The sequence below is a fragment of the Lepeophtheirus salmonis genome, chromosome 4 (assembly GCF_016086655.4).
Source record: "Lepeophtheirus salmonis chromosome 4, UVic_Lsal_1.4, whole genome shotgun sequence".
NCBI lineage: Eukaryota > Metazoa > Arthropoda > Copepoda > Siphonostomatoida > Caligidae > Lepeophtheirus > Lepeophtheirus salmonis.
The window spans coordinates 41,492,259-41,510,908 of record NC_052134.2 but is presented as its reverse complement, the minus strand read 5'-3'; the positions used below and the strand labels follow the sequence as shown (position 1 = coordinate 41,510,908).

At 26.9% G+C, this 18,650-nt stretch overlaps 1 protein-coding gene across 7 annotated transcripts in view; it reads right to left on the bottom strand.

Moving 5' to 3' along the window:
• LOC121115955 (uncharacterized) overlaps window positions 1-18,650 on the bottom strand; it is a 285,728-nt gene that overhangs the window by 147,462 nt on the left and 119,616 nt on the right. Inside the window, exon 2 of one of the 7 annotated variants that reach the window (XM_071887921.1) lies at window positions 16,510-16,564. The exons of the other annotated variants lie outside the window; for them this stretch is intronic. The gene's annotated coding sequence lies outside the window, so the exon portion shown is untranslated. The remainder of the gene's footprint in view (window positions 1-16,509; window positions 16,565-18,650) is intronic. 7 annotated transcript variants of the gene reach the window in all.

Here is an 18,650-nt window from a genome sequence, read left to right as displayed (position 1 = left end):
TATAATATTATTTTTTATAAGTTGAATTTATCATTTTTCAAAAAAAATTGACTGGTCTAGTCAAGTTTGAACAATTAGACTACTACTGTACTTATGTACTATCAATGGGAAGTATATAAAAAAATCATATATATTAAACCCTTTTTAAATTTTTCTTCAGGCACATGAACACATTATGGAATAGTAGAAGATTTTTTTTTCTTCATAAATTACTATGAGGCCTAGTTTTTGTTTACTGAAAGAGGTTCTTAAAAGAATGAATCTAATTTATTATAATATTGATTTTATAGGTAAATATATATCTAGCTATTGTTGAATCTAATGTAGCTCAAACATTGAAGTTGTTATAAATTAAATTGAAATTTGTAAAAGTGTATATATTATAGATAAAAAAGAATAGAACTTCAACCCTTAAACGCTTTATAGATTGTTGCTAAGAAAATTTAAAACATAATATATATATATATATATTTATAAGGTTAAGTTTAAATAAAGATCAAGAGCAGCTTTATATTTTGTCTATACGCCAGGTATATAACATAGTTTGGTTCAAAAGCTCAATATGATTTTTATTTAAAATGGGTTGATTTTTGATGGAAAAATTGTTCCGTAAATATTTATGGATAAAACTTAATGTAAGAAATACCTACTTTGAAAGATAAGACTAAGGAAATTGAGTCTAGTTAGCTATGATTAAGCCAGCAATGAATATATTTTTGACATGTGTTATTAGAAATATCAACTTTCACTCTTATATTTATTTATAACAATAACCATAAATAATTTTATAGATCCATCAATTATTTAACAAGAATACTAAAAATATTTGTAACAAAGAAAATCAGTGTAATAATATAGCTATCAATCACTAATATCCAAGATATAAAACTTAATATAATGGTTAAAGGAGGAAAAATACTGATTTGCAAGTAAAAAGGAATTCAAAATATTTGAGAATTAATATGTTAAAATCCTACAAAAACCAAAGGTTAGGCTTGTTCTGATAGAGCTTCAAAAACGTTGATCATTATTTGTCTAAATATTAATTTTTCATTTCAAATCAATGCCTTTACGTTAAATGTTGAATTATTTTAAACAACTTGAATGCGCTTTTTGGAGGGAAAAATTAACTGATATTGAAAAAAAATTACAGATATTTTTGGTATTTATAAATTTTACAAAATTTCATTATTATTTATCTGTTATTTTTTTGTCGAATATTATTTATTTCCTTGGATTTATTATGATTTCAAAATATAATTTTGATACATTTATGCCAAAAATATCATTGAATCACTAGTTTGCGTTAAATATATACACTCCATAAAATCAGCAACTCTTAAAAAATTAAATCATTTACGCTCTCAATAATTTTGAATAGATGAATAAACCATGCATTAATTCATCCATGAATAAAACCCCATAAAAAGTATATTTATTTGACATAAATTTTATGTATGTATTTATAGAATTAGTTTTTTGAAAGGTATATTTAAACCCTAATTTACAATGTAACAAGTTATCAATAAATTGAAAATACAATAAAACTTTACCTAATAATAAATATAAAAAAATAAAAATAATAGTAGATATTTTATGAAAGCGTCAAGCTTTGAAAATAATCAAATCAAGTAAAATTTTTAAATTAAAATGTGATTAACGAGTTCTTTGGGTCCCGGAATTGGGTTACTTTAAAAAAAAGCTGGGATTTTATACTTTTCACAGAAAAACCAGGCATGTTTTATATAAACATTATATTAGACAATCAAAATAATCTTTAGTAAAATAAATCTGCCATTATCATCAAATAATTTTTGTATTTGTGAAATTCTAAACGTGTTTCTACTAATATTACTTTATATATTCTTTAAACTCACATAATTATAGCTTTATTTATGATAATATTTATAAAACATGAAGTACATCTAACAATATAATGAGTAAAATTAACATTACTTTTTTTTTAGTATTACTTATGCTAGAGATGACGTGTAGTATTGTATAGCATTGCAAAGTGTTAACGAGTACATTTTGTTCGTACCTACATTATTTCCAAATTCCTGATAGAATATTATTTTTTAGGTAGTTAATCAATGCTAAGGCACATTTTGGAATATTTTCCGTTTTTAAATACTCATTTTTTCCATTTGAAATACGGGATTATTATTAAAAAGTACAAATAAAATTTACACAAACTTTTAATTTATAGAATTTCTAATTTTTAGATAGATGTCTAGATATTTTCCTACAAAATATTAATTATTTCAGTAATATCATCAAGGGTTCAGGAAATTAATCTGTAAAATTACAAAACTCTTTGATACTAATTGTTATTTTTTAAACATAAATATTTCTCCTTATTGTTATACTAAATTTCCAATGTCTTTCATACACTAATAATATGTATCTTTGAAGAAAAAGTGTTATTTTAATTTAAGATATCCCTGTTGTCTTGTTGTTTTGAAATATACCACATGATTAAGGAGGTTTTTTTTTTTTGGGTGGTAAATTGCATGAATTTTTTGCAACTTTTCATTCCTATTTTTTTAAACAAGGATGTATTTCAAGTAAACTAATAATAAAATTTAGAAAACAAACTATAAATCAAACTTACAAATATCTAACATAGCAAACGTAATATCAAAAATTGTTATTTAAATAATATTATGAATATAACTATTGATTTTCAGACAAGGAGATCCATGGAAAAAATAAGTTACTATATATGTATGGTATTTGTCATTAAAGCTTTTTAAATCTTCCTTCTTAGATGTTTGTTTATTTTTTACAAACATCCGTACATATACATTTTATCTAATTAATCATGTTACATAAATTGTAAGTAAAAATACATTATTTATTTTTGTGAGCATTTATTTTTTTCTTGTCCCTGCCATGCGCACAGGTAGTACATGCCTGTTCCATCTTGAGCATCTTCTTCTTCTTCTTCTTATCCACAAACTATCCCTCCCTATACAGGAAAATCAACGCCTTGTGTGATGTGATTTCTCACTCTCCCACATACTCGTAGGTGACCAAATGTGTCTTCGGGAGGAGACGAGCAAAATATTGTAAAATTATATTGACAACAAAAATACATATAAAAGAAAATATCTCCCCTATTTTTCTCTCAGATAAACTGATTATAGAATCTTATTGTTTGATAACACTGGATTCATCGTTTTTAGAAGAGTCTAGCTCTAATAGCAATCTTTTGACTAATTTTCCAATCCCTACCGTCACAGGTTGATCGTTGAATTTTGCTGCATGTATTATGCCTTGAACTTTGCCTATGATGAACTCTATCTTTAAATCCTCCTCCATATTTGCCGACGTCGAGACCAGCGAGTCGGAAAATCCCAATCCCTTCTTTTAACAAATCCAGATATCAGCTTCTACTACTCTCACCACAGGGGCGATACAAGTACAAAAATAAAAGAGGTGGAAGGAAGTATTGATGATAGTTGCACAAAAATTGCACATATGCTCCTCAGTGGTATCTTGTTGGTAAAGATAGACAATGTTGCTAATCTATACTAAACCATTTTTGTTTATTGTGGCAAAAATGATTTCGGAAAACCACGCACAGACTCACATGTGAAAAGTTCCAGCCTATACCAAGCCTCTTTATTCTTCTTCTCAAGAGGAATTCGGAGTTAGTACTGTTAGTAAGTTGACTGTTGAATAGGACTCTTCTAATTTCCTGATTTTTCAGACAGTTCACACTTTTCATTCCTCCAATTAAATTTTTTGGGGAAAGTGTGCTATTTCCTTCAGAAAAGGGAATAAAAATCCGATTTGAAAAGGGGATATATTTTGTTATAATTTTTGCAAACAACAATACGAATTTTTTTTGAATTTATTACTAATCATTTAAGAAGGGGGTGAGATATAGTATTCTATTCTTCAATCATTTTTTATATTATCAAACCATTCCATGATTTCTTATTCTAGATTCCTATGGGTTTTGGCATTTTTTTTTTCATTTTTAATATATTACCTTTTGAAGAAAGGAGAAAATAGTAATATATATTCTTTCTTTACAAGATTTACAATATGTACGTATGTTACTTGGAAATAAACTCAAATGAAAAAAACAAAAACAAATTACAGATATCAGAATATTTATTGCCTTTTCTCGGGGTTTGACATATATTTTTTTACTTATTCTTCTCTTTCTAAGTTTTTATTATTCTTAAAAGGAGGAGAAAACTACATCTGTCGATGGGAAAAGAAAATTAACAATTTTTTAAGCATGTTCCTACATACTTAGACCCCACATATTTCTAAATACAAAAACATTTTTTCCATAATCAAAGAAAAACCAAGGGTTTCTATAAAAGAGAAATTTAGGGAAATATAACATGAAGAGCACATTTTGTAAAGATCAAATAAGATCTAAAATATTATTTTAATAATTTGGAAAAAATAATTAGGATTCCACCACCAGTAATTTTTGGGAATTAAAAGCCGATATATATATATAAAATCCTGCAAACTAATTTATTTTTAAATGAGAATATCCATTTTGGAAACTGTACAATTTGTCTCGTAACTCTAATGAAGCTTGCCGAGGTTTTTGATAAATTACATCTTAGAATTTATAAATTGTGGTTTCTGTTATACTATATTTATTACTGGGTTACATAGGTTATATCTGATTTTTATCCTTTTAAAAAAATGACAATTAAAAAAAATTCTTACACATTAAATTACATTGATTACTAGAGTCAAACTTATAAATTGAAGAATAAAAAAATTAGAAATTATGGCCTAATTAGTAATGCATGGCTTTCAATGATTAAGTATTTTTTTGGAAAATAAATTGTTAATTTTCTTCATTACTATTTAAAAGTTGGATCTTGTTTTTTAGAGTATAAAATGGCGTTAATTATTATGAAAATCACGGATTAATATAAATTGCCTTAAATTGGCCAATTTAATTCCTAGTGAGAACAAAAAAACTGCCTGGTACAAAAATCAAGAAATAGCTAAATTATTAATTAATTTTTTTCATAGATAAATCGACATCTACAGCTCCACGGCCCTACATCCTTACTAGGCTAATCAACCTATCTTGAGATATAATGCCCCTTTTTCCATTTCAGATCAGGTTACTTCTCTCTTTTTCTATGAGGCCGTACATTTTTGCGGCAATAGGGAGTGCACCTAAGCATGTAAGTCACTTTGAGAATTTTCGTTTTCTTCAATTATGAATAGATATTTTTGTAATAATGAATTACAAATTATAAATTCAATAAAGTTAGACACGGAAAAAAATTACAAAAGTAATTCATACTCATTATTGAGAATCTTAGTTTGTTTTTGTGTTGACTGGCCACAATTGTTTAGTATAATTATAAACAAATTGATAGTGGATATAAATTATGACGACATCAACGAGTATTGGCTAAACTAATCCATATACGAACAATGTCATAAGCAGATTTTTAATGACGGACAACTGTTTTGTAGTCCTGGTGAAATTGTATAAAAAAAAGTGACGAGTCTTAAATTTTTGTAATATTTCTTATGAAATATCAAATAAATTAAAAAATGATATATATTTAGGTTGCTGAAGCTTTGTTTCTTTTTTACTTATATCATAACTAAATATTGTAAAACCATAAAAAACTAAATATGTGGATTATTATTTTTTTAACCAATAGAAGGTAAAAATCGTATTTGGCTATAAAGTATTTTTTGATGGAAAGAAAATATATGAATAAGCTTATATACATATGTAGATAGATAAAATACTTATAAGCATAATGTGAAATAGAACCTATTATAATATACCAATCAGACATACAATTATTACATATACATATTGCTGTTATTGTCATGATATGCATAAGAATAATATAACATATTTTTTTATGAAGAAACATTCACTTTTATCTTCTATGCAGAATGTATAGAATAAAAATTATAAATACTTGAATGTTTTAATAATCAAAAAATACTAATACAACTCATTTACTGAAACATGTGCAGATGTTATTACATTAAAACTAGGAATAGATTAGCATGCTATTGTTTAATTATGGCTTACACTTAATTGATAGTTTGATTGAGGATATATGTAGAGTATAAAGAGACGTAATATGTTGCAATATAAGTCATTTACTATATATATACATAGTATATTATTAAAAAAAGTCAGTTCGTCACTTTATTTAAAAAAAAAGTTAATCACTATCTATGACCTCGACTGGATCTTAAATTTAACCAAGAAATACTTTAATGTATTATCTATGTACAATTTCATAACTTACTTTTTTTTTAAAACAATTTCTCAGATATGGTTGTCCTTATTGATCAAGAAATTTGTTTGTAACAGACAATAAAACACATTCCCACACTATTATTTAATGTTTATTAATTATGATTGTATATTTGTAGGCATTAAATAATACCTATATAAACATTAAATACTTTGAATTTATCTGACATTAACTATATTTATTAACTCATTAATCAATTATAAATCTAATTAATAACAATATTATTACAGAATGGTAAAAATGGATCTATTCAGCATAAATTATGGTTTATAGATTGTGTATTAAAAGAACTAAATATATATGCCTGCAATTTCTTGTAGCTTTTTTTTATGCATTGGTAGCTATCACACAAAATGAAAATAAAATATACTGTAACATTCCCTTAGATCTTATCTAAAATATATTTAAAAAATTATAATAAAACTTGTAAGTAATCATTGATAGACATTATGTAATTCTTCGGTTACTAAATGAATAAAGTACACTCTAGTGGACAGATCAGTGTTTCCTAACAGGCTAAAGTCAGAAATAATTTTTGTAAATATTCTTTATATATGTATAAAAACACCTGGTAAAAAATCACGGCTTACGTATTTATAATTTATGTATGAAAGGATTAAACGAAAAATTTGTATCCTAATTTACCTCAGTTCCCCATGTCATTATTTCATTAAAGCTTAAGATTCAACACTATCCAATCATTATGTTATTGATGCAAATGTTTAGTAAATCAATGATTATATACTAATGATTAGATTAACAATAAAATATTTTTTTTTTTGTAAATTTTGTAAGGTCAATTTATTGTTCGTAAAAAAGCTTAGATTTGAAGTATATGGACAGTATTCAAGAAAATACTTAGGTTTTTTTTTTTTAAACTTGTTATCTTGTTCATTTTTATTATGGTACTTAACATAGACTATTTATTTCTTGAAAAGTACATTGATAGTATCTTTCCTGTGTACAGTAATATATATATATTGTATATAATATGAATACATAGGAATAAATAAGATTCAAACCATTTATTTAATCTTAAGTAATTTCAAAAGAAACTTTTTTTATTCTTCTTAACTGGAAATCGATAAAGATTAAAGTTGAGCAATTAATTTGTTTTTTTAAACCAATAGTATTGGGGTTTTTTATATGTAAAGATACCAACATACATGTATTAATAGAAAGACTTAAATTTAGGACTTACTACGTTGGTAACAATATATACCACTCAATTTAATTTTTATTAACGCTCTTATTTCAATGGCTTCCAAGAAGGTTCCGCGGTTCATCATTAAGGACTACACAAAAGTGATATTACCTTAATAATTTATTACAACAATTTAAATTTTAATGGTCGTGAGAAGTTTGCAGTTATATTTCTGTTATTTATTTAGAAGTAAGCATACAAGTATAATTGAACTTTGCACTCGTGTAGAACAGGGTATTTTAATTTGTCGTTATATGTAAGTACCTATAGCCTCAATTATTAAAAAAACAACTTTTAAAAGTTCAGAACAATATACAAATGCAACTAAGTAATTAATATTAGTTAATTAAGAGTTTTAAGACTCCAAAACAAGGAGCCAAAGCTTGTTGAATAATTTGCATCAATTTATGACGTCATTTTCATAAAATTTCATCATCTTCTTCACTTTTGAATTCATTCCCAGCGCACCTGGTGATGACTGATGAGAGTGAGGCCAGGTTACAAAATATTGTGTGTTCAACTTATAATTTCAAGTGATGACTCATAACTTGTGCAAATAATTACAAAGTAGAAAATAATTGAAACTGCCCGTTCATAGATATAAATATATGACAAATAGAAGCGTAAAACGGTACCCCACAAAATAAAGATTCGAATATTATCTGTTTTTGTGTTTATTTTTCTTATTGATCTTCTCGGTACCTGTCCATGAGAACTACCTAAATCAATCCCTAGAGTGTAGGTAGAGGGGGGTTTGCAAGATTTAAAAAAATGCTGAAAGGATCTTTTATGATAAAAAAGTTTTAAATCAAGAGTCAAATTTATTACATAAACATTTTTTCATGATATGAAATAATGAAGATGATTTAAATTTTCAACCTATGTTTAAACGTTGGTATATTTTGAATCTAATTAATAATTTATGTTGTTGGCACATTTTAACATGTTTAGAATGGGGGACATCTTGGCTTACAAGACATTTGTTTGGTTTTTAGACTAAGGTAAGAGTGTTTCCTATCAATTTGAAAAAAAAGTATCTCATGTGTTAGGTAGAAAGTTTCATTTTTTCAAGTCTTCCAGAAAGGCCAAATATCAATCTCAATTAAAGTTTAGCAATTTTTTGTAAATAAAATTTTATAGCAAGGGGCGAGGGCCAATTATTTATTCATATTTTAACACAAACTTGCCATCTCCTAACGCAGGCTTTTATTTTATTTTAGCCTCCTCATGACCGAATCAGTGGTGTGAATTTGCACTACCGGCCATAGGAGCGCACCAACTCACATGTTTTTATTTTTATTCAACTAGATAAGTATTTAGTCTAAAAATATAAGTGTAAAATTCTTTTTCAGCCAGTAGCTCACTCCCCCAATTCATAGTGCGGGTAAAGTGGGTAAATGGTTAAGTTAAATTTATTCATTAAAAAAAATACTTGTTCTAAATTCTATATTTACTAACCCAATATCTTTAACCTATAATTAAATACTGGATGGCAATTGGTTTTAAGGAATTGAATATGGAATTTTTTTTTTAAATTTTAAACAATGGAGAAATCATGCGTTTTCAAACATTCTCCAAGGGTTTTAATCGGATGGCCATCTGACGCTTAATAACATGATGGACAAATCGGAGCCAATGCCGTTTTAAACTATTATTTTCCATATTAAACTATTCCAAAAAATTATTTCTCATTATCCCTTTGATATATTTTACTTCAATGTACATTGTATTGTTTTTATATTATTTCACATATATATGTCTCAACTTTTTTAAATTTTCATATTTGAATGTAAATATTTCTACTAGAACATAATAAACAAAGGGAGGCAGAGAGCAAATAACTATGGGGAACATGGCCCATAAGGGATCCCTGTTTAGGGAACCAAAAAATGATTAAAAGACTAAGATAAGTCCCCGTCCCGAAAAGGACAAAAGAATCCAAAACAGAAATCTCCTAGCAGGCAAGGGGTGGCCCATTCCCAACAGAACAGAGGGCCGCGTTTCTGCAAGTGTCAAGTCTCTGCCTTCCTTATTTAATAGATAAAAGTATGATATTATTTTTCTAAACACCCCTGAGAAACAATACCATCTTTGTTAGTGATATTTTTTTTTCTTCTTTATAGAGGAATTTCTTGTCATATAACCCCTAAGTAAATTAATGACGTCATAATATATGTCTTATTCACTCAATTGTAATTAATCAACCAATTTTTGCAAAAATATCGATTTTTACCTACTAGTACATACTTAAATATTTCATTTTGATATTAACTGTCTCCACCAAAAATCAACAATTAATTAGAAGTGGAGGAAAAAAAAATCGAAAAATGTGGAGAAAGAATGATTGATCGTTCTACTTAATTTTTTTAAGTTTATTTTAATCGATATTTTCAAATCTATACCATAAACCAAGTGGCGCAACAATGTCCCCGTGATAACTTTTTTTTAAGAGGTATATGTGCTACAAGAATACTTTTTATCCGCTAGGGTTACTCAAGAACATTTACAAGGAGGACAGTGCAGTTTTGTCTTATTTCCTTCCATTTCTACGAACTCAGACCTAAAGTACATGATTATTTATTGTCGGTTTTTTTCTTTAATATATTGTTTGATTGCGTGCTATGAAAAGTATGTAATTATCATTATTTATTATTATATGTTTCAGTATTGGGAGATAACCCCACTCTGTAAGATCAAGAAAGAATTCGAATCCATTATATTTCACCGATTTCTAAGGATCAACATCGGGATTGTACGTTAGAAGACCAAGTAGTCTTTCTTCATGAGTCAAGATATTTCATTCTCCCTCATGGCCGAGGAGAAATGATTGAATATTCGTCGTTAAGTAGTAAAATTTTACTCCTTTTTACTTTGCTCAGCCTGGCGTCAGGCATTTCTTCAGGGAAGAGCATTGCATAAAACTACCAGTTATACTATATATCTATTAGTTATAATAGTAAAATTAGTCAACTTTTCTGCAAGACACGTGATTTACTAGTTTCATTTTAAAATTGGGTTACATAAATTCAGAATACATGAAACGTCTGAATTCCTTGTTGGCTCAAAGTAGTAATACGAGCTGGAATTAGACTGTTTATTTACTTTATACTCGAATATGAAATTACGTGGGTCAACCAGCCAATGATGTTACATAAAACTGTTGTAATTTATAAGGTATGTTATAAAAACGGACAAATTAATACCAAAATGACTACTCCTCTTTATTATTATTTTCTATTTCTATATTAAAAATATAGGGCTAGTATACTCGCTATTTAGATTCACTCTTCTTTTTTCTACAACTCATTCAGTTATTGAATGAATTCACCCTTTAATTGTAACAAATAAGGTGAATTTTCCAAAGCGATAGAAAAAAATCTATACGTCAGGGGAGAAAATGATCAAGTAATGTCATCTCAGAAACTCAAAAGGGACATCTTGCGCAGAAAAAGTTTTACAAAAGCCAAGGATGGTCCTTCAAACCAACAAAAGTTAAGTCTTATCACTTTGTTTATAGCATTGCCTTAAATATGAAAGAATCATTTTCATTTTTGTAATTTGGACAAGTTGATCCTGTTACACTCAAATAGTTGTAAATTCATTCTGAATGAGAAGCACTTCATTGATAATGATGCTTTCTCTACAACGAATAATGACTTCAAATATTTCATCTTATTTTTCTTATGTATATATTATATGTTTACAAAATTAAATAAACGCACAAAAAATAAAAATAAAAAAGGATATATTATAGCCATTTTTTTTTTTTTTTGCTTTGTATAAATGTACATAAATATATCATGTATATTTATATAAAGCAAAAAAAAAACCACTTTGAAATATAATAACGGTTTTGAGCTCTTTGTGAACTATGTAACATAAAAATTAATATCCTATGAATAAGAAAAACTTTACATAGTATACACACAACATATTTATACTCCTCTCCTCTCTTTGTCTACAATGAATAAAAGCACCAAACATGGATAATTCATCTTCTGTCAGTCATTCAAAAGGGAGTTTATTTTTACCAAGAAATAAAAGCAAGTAGACTGATTCTTCTGTGCTCTTATTTCTTTATTCATTCTATGTATGAAGTAAGTAAACCCACATTTGAAATAATTTCATGTCAAATATGTGACGTAATTTGGAAACTAAAAGCTCCAATTTTTTTTCATTTAATTGTATGTTAATATATTTTTAAAAAAAAAAATTATCTCCATTCAACAACAAAAGAAAAATGAATAATCATCATACATTATTGATAATATAATCAGTAATTACCCAACTTTTCATTGTAATTGTCATTCATAAAAGTGAAGGGCTTACAGATGACACAACTGCTCATTTATTATCGGAAAGGGGGGGAGGGAGTTCGCTCAGCCACACTTTCAAAGAATATAACAAACAAATTTATGCTGTTGTGAAATTATATTGATAGACAAAAGCTCAAATCGATCATGATCATTATAAAATGACAATCCACTAATTATAACACTATTTAACACCTTGGATTGAAATTTGAAATTTTTGATTAATTTTTATCAATAACCATAAAAATAACATTTTAAAGCTAAAATATATGTTTTTGTGGCCCAGAGAGAGCAAAGTTCTATATAATATAAATAGGAATTTTAAGCTAAATAAATTTAAAAAAAACCTAAATAATAAATTTAAAATAATATTTAAAATTATAATTTTTTTTATATATTCTTTTTTATTATGATGTCGTATATCTTCATTTTAGAACAAAAATATGATTTGTGTCATGTAATTAAACATAATAAATATATTATAATTTAAAAGGAAGTGTCAATTTTTCATCATTTTTTTGCTTTTACAAGACATTTTCTCTAATTTAATAAATTATACAGAGCAAACTGAAATATTTTTTGCAAATTTGCAAACAATTAGTATTTTATATAGATCATTGTCATGTATCTCTAGATAAAAGAAATCTAGAGCACACAATTTTGCTGTCCAGTGATTTCAATGAGTGCGTTGACCCTCTTTACACCAGCCATACCCATAATACTAAATATAAATTGTTAGACCACTAGAGTCCTAGTCGATTGTTAGTGTATGTGTATTTCCCCCCCTCTTTCATAGCTTGTTCACAAATATAGCTAAGTACAATGGTGATATAAATTTTTTTTAGATTGTTCATTAGAAATTCACGAATTGGAAGCAATGAAATCAATTGCTTATAGACAAGTACAGCATACTTACGTTCAATTCTTTTTTTCTTTTCCAAAGTTAATACATTTATTGCGTCATATATTCACATATTTATACAAAAATAAGCCTGAACAAAATAAGAAAATAGATATATATTTACGTTTTATTTTTTCATCATACTAAATATTTTAGATATTTGTGGGTCAAATATAGCCTTTATATTGAAATTTCCGGGATAGGTTGAGATATTAAAATATGTAATTTGTCGGAGTTTATGATACTTATTTGGTATCCCTATATGTACTTTAAAAGAACAATCAACTTTGAGTTATTTTATTGTGATGATAAAATGTTGTTACTTTAAGTGTAATTTGCAGCATCTTCAAATAATTCATCAGAAAAATTTGCTCATGGAAAGGGACAATAGTTTGTAACAGAGATAAAACAAAAGTTTTCGAATTTAATTTTGAGAAAAACCATTCCCGCTTGTTTTTGTGTTGACGGATCTCATATGTATCTGTATTAGTGTACCAAATATTACTTTGTACATAGTTTATTTTTTTATTTTTCATCCAAATCAAGATATTATTTCCTTTTTTACGACTATAAAGCCACATCAGATTTATTTACTCACAACTTTCTTTCGGTTTATTTTTCCTTTAAAAAAAGGGACTCATATTTCAACACACACTGGTATTATTTGTATGAGGGAGAGAGGAGCCATTAGTAAGTACATTTGTATAAGTAGTCGTAAACAAGTAGAAAAATAGTATAATAAATGGATCGTTTTATATCAGGAGGAGGACATAGATGGAACGAAGTCATTTTTTTCTTTAATCTTTGCTTTTAAGTGAAATAACAAATATGTATTTTATTATATTGTGACAGGAATTACATACACTCTACTTGCAAAGACTCCTATTGTGAAATTTAAGTATTATTTAACAAATTTTATAAACTATAATGATTATTTATGTAAATGACAGTCAGTAGCTCCGGTTTTATTTATATATGCAAGAACTGTTTGATTGGTGTCTGACCCAGCAGGCTCAGCTTTTTGTATTTCTGTAATCCGATTTGGACAACAACAAAAAAAAGTTATAAACTGGCCGGTACTCCATGTTTTATATTCCTATGTCGAAGTTGGAGACAGCGAGAGAGGATAATTGAAATTCAATTATCCAAACCTTTTAATAATAAGGAGATAACTTCGTTAATCCCAGTGAATAATGTATTTTTGGACAAAGAGGAAAAGTATCTTGACTTAACCTATCACAATAGCTCTAATAAGTTTTCACGTAGGATTAGACAATCATTGCAGTTTGTACCTGTATATTTCTATTTATTTATTTATGTTTTCATAGTAATTTTCTGTTTCAGGAGTTAATGGATTTGACAATATAGAAATTCTTCACAATGATACCTATTTCGATCATCCTATAATTATATTATAATGGTTCGTAATAGATACAAAAAAAAGTTGTAGTGCCTTACTTTCTGAGATGTGATCTTTTCCGGCCTTATCCCTCAGTCCATGTATCAACTAAGAGGATATTCAAAGATTAAGAAGGTTTCGCTGATTCTTCAGAACTGAATATATATAAAGGGTATATGAAAAAACTCTGTGTGGAAGAAGTTAGCCTTTTTGTCCTAACTGATTTTGTTTGTAACAATCCTTAGGATTTAGTGGCAATTGAATCAACATTAAACTTTTTTCCAATGAAGAGAATATTCAAAATAAATAAAATTGGCGGCTGAAAAATTGTAGAAAACTTTATAAATTTAGAAGAACCCTCTTTAGATCTTTTAAACGCTTTCCCAAAGTTCAAAAGATATTTCTAGAAAATAATACAACACTACTATCTTCAGCTACCTTTGAATGAGTATTTTATAAAGACGTATTAATTAGTTAAGAAGGTATGCCAGAGCAAAAGCGGGGCCATGCTCACATTTAGTTACTGAGCGAGATGGGAGCACGTACATGATTTCTTGAGTTATTTTAAATTCTAAATTTCATATTCACAAATCAAATATTAAATTAAAAATTCTTAATTCGTTTAACATTTTAACTAAGTAGCTCTGGATAACTTAAAAATATTGGGTAAAAAGTCAAGAAGACTAGATACATAATAATGAAGACAAATAATGAATTTATGTTGAAAGAGAGGAAAAAATAGCTTGTAATGATAAATAATTTACGTTTTTTTGTTGTTTTTTTTAACATGGAATTTGAAATACCATATAAGAGTATTCATGGGTATTAATTTTTTAATCCTTATGTACATCTAGTTTTTTTTAAAAGAGTGGAGCGGCAACAATATTATAATGCATGATGAATTGCTATCCATATATAATAGCTTGTGATGAAATGGTTCTACGCCGTTGTCAATGTGTCATTCGAGATAGTTATATACTGCATTGTTAGATGTATTTTCGTGGCAAATAACAATATTGTATTAATTTTGAGCGAATTTGCTCATCCATGAATGTAAGTCACAAAAACATTACTTTTTCTGTTGCTATAAATTTTTTTCTTTACCAGGGTAGTGGATACTATATGAGGCATGATTGTACACTAAAATGTCCCGTTTTCGAGTTAGTATCATTAATCCACCTGCACAAATATCATTTCAGCTGGAGAAAATCAAAAATCTGAATTTGGAAATAGTCTAAGGCCTCTTAGACTATTTTTGGCATTGTAGAGTTTGTTATAGTTTGGAAAATACATTATTGCCTCAAAAATGAGTATTTTTAGACCTTTTGTATGATGCTTAAAAAAACAGTGTATTTAGTCCTAAAACTATTCTGCACCTTCTGTTTAATAATTTAAAGGTGTTTAATTTGTGCTAATGATTTATTGTTTCCCTGTTTTGTCAAACATATAACCCTAGTTAAAGTAATAGTTACTAAACAAATGGGAGGAACATTATGTTTGATGAAATAGGGACATTGAGAAATTACTAAAACCTTTAATTTATTAAATAAAATGTGAGCAATATTTTTAACAAAAAAAAAAAAAAATTTAAAAAAAAACCAGTCTAATGTACGTAGTCTTAAAATCTAGGCTATTTATTTAATTGTGTAACATATTTGTAATTATGAGATTATTGATATTTGAAGAGGGGAATAAAAGTCATCGAATCTTTTTGTGTTTTTATAAGATAATCTTCTTTCTTTCATAATAATAGAGAAAATGTGTCAATGCGTATATACTAAGTTTGGTATATAGTAAAAAAAAATTGTCTTCATTTTAATTAAGGCCCTATGAAGTAGAGAAGAAGGAAAATAAAGAATATAATTTTTTGGCAAAGAATAATCTAGAAAAGAAAAAAAAATGAAATAGAACCAATATTTATATTATTTATTTCCTCCATGTTTGAAATTGCACAAAATTTACTAAAAAAATGCAAGTTTTTTTCAAATGAAATTTTCCATAAGAACTGTGTATGATGTAAGTACTGGGAGTGTAATGCATATTCTGAAGTATATTTTCCATTCAGCTATCAACCACAATTTTTTTACCATCTGGATTTTGACATAAGGATTTAATTTATCTCTGATAGTAAATTCCAAAACTGACATAAATGTTCAACTACTACTCCAAGCATCATAGATTTCATTGGTTTATATCAATAGTACAGATATAAACAACATGAATATAATTTTGATTTTGCAATTACAGGCTTAAGAAAAATAAGAACTACAAAATCTAACAAAACTAGAAAGAGATGCATATTTTTTGATTAGTTCTTTAAAATATATATAAGATACAAAAATTTTCTATAATATGATATACTATGATATTCCTTATTACTATGAATAAAGTAGAAAGTCATTTACCTCATTTTACTTTTTAAAGAAATAAACATCTTGAGTTCGGAACAAAATACAGTAACTGCAAAAAAAAAAAAAAAAAAAAATCATTAAGCACCTTAACTTAAGTTTCATTAATTACATTTTCAATTTTTTGATTCTTTTATTGGTGAAAAATGACTGCAATTGATAATTTTGTCCCGAATTACTATAACTTCAGATATTTCTGAAATTTGGGGGTACCACAGCAAAACTAGGATCAAATTTGAGTTTTGCACTCAAATATTAATAAACAATCTTGAACAAAGTCCAAAAAATACCTTTTTACTCTTCAATTTTAATGTATTAGATTTTATGAATTTACATTTGTTTTATGAAAAAGAACATTTTGATTGTAAGTAGGTAGTACTAGTAATATGTCGTCATAAACTCTTTAAGTATAACCTTGAAACTTGGCTTTTCCCCCTTTTTTATATAGGTAGTTTTTTTCAACGCCTACTTTCTAAGTAATCATTTACTAAAAACATAGTATTTGCAATATTTCTTTGTAGGTGGAGTTGGTTAAAAAGAAAAATACACGATTTAAATCAAAAATAATTTTATATTTATGTTCTCATAATTAATAACTTTTATTTCTATATACACGTATAATAAGGATACTTCCCTAACATAAAAAATTACACTTTATTAATTTGTTAACTATTGATTTATTACTGGTTTAAACATTGTTTTTCTGAAATTGAACTAAATCTTGTCAATATGTTGACTACTAATATACATCAAATAAGAAATATACTTCATTTGGTTAGAATGACGTTTTTGGCTAACTAATACCTAATTGTATGAATTTTTTACATTTAAAAGGAAAGATGACGAGATGCAATGAAGATAAACCAATATTTGTGATATGCCTCAACAACGTTTTCAAACATTTCAAATATACCTATATCCTACAGTTACTCCTTGGATTAAGAACTGCCTCCATATTAGAAAAGAAATGTTCTTAAATTAAAACAAAAATATGTTTTCGTAAGTATAATCTATAATTCATTATTAAGCATTTATTCTTAAGTCAAGAATTCTCACACTATGGAGTGCATTAGACAAATATGAAGTTTCTACAAACAGTAAGAGAAAAAAAAAGATTAATACATAATGAAGTGTCTGCATAAAAAAATTTCAAGATTCAAATTTGTGAAATTAAAAAAGTAGTGTAAGTCACCTAGCTTGAAAATCATTGACTATGTTTCAAAAGAAGCTAAATACTGTTAAACCTGGCTTATTAACCACCGTTCTAGGTGTGTCACCCTACTTATCCGTTTTTTAAATTTAAAATTATTATACTATAGGAAACTTGGAAAAATAAGTCACCTGCACTATGTGAAGATTTTTATTTTTTTCATTGTCAAATGGGTTGAATACAGATTAGTTATTAAAGAATATGGAAAAATTGGAAAAAATATTCAGGAAACTTAATTTACCAATGTTATGTTTGATGTTTGGGCCTCCATGTTTTGTAATTTTATGGCATGCATATTTTTTGACTTTTTTTAATATAATGATTTGTTTTAAGTAATACCAAAGGATAGTAAATTTCTTATTTTAAAACTATGTCAACAAAAATTACAATTGTGTAATACCCATAACAGTATAAAATTTTAAAAAATATACTAAATTAACTTATTTCTTCATACATTTGTCAAAGAATGACCAGGAAAAGACTTGTTGTATTTGCAATATCATCGACATATTTGTTCACCAGGTTTTGTTCTTTGCCCTCCAATCTCCACAAAAGTGGAAGGTGACAATAATGCCTGTATTGTTTATGTATAATAAATTGTAAGTCCATCATTTATGTAATTTTATGGAGACAAATGTCAAAATAAATAGATCTGCCTTGATAAATTATTAATCATTTCCTATTTGTATTTCATTAAAACAAACAAAGAGTTTATATTCCTTTAAAACTTTATAGTTTATCCCTCCAAATATGACCGACTTCTGAAAATGCATTATATTTATTTAAAAAGTTATACAGAGTACTATATAATTAGAGTTCATATTCAGGAAGAATATTGTTTGTAGATATATATTAGAATGAGCTATTGCCCATACTGAAACTGATGTGCAGGATTAGTGGAGATACTTTTTTTGATATTCTTCTTCAC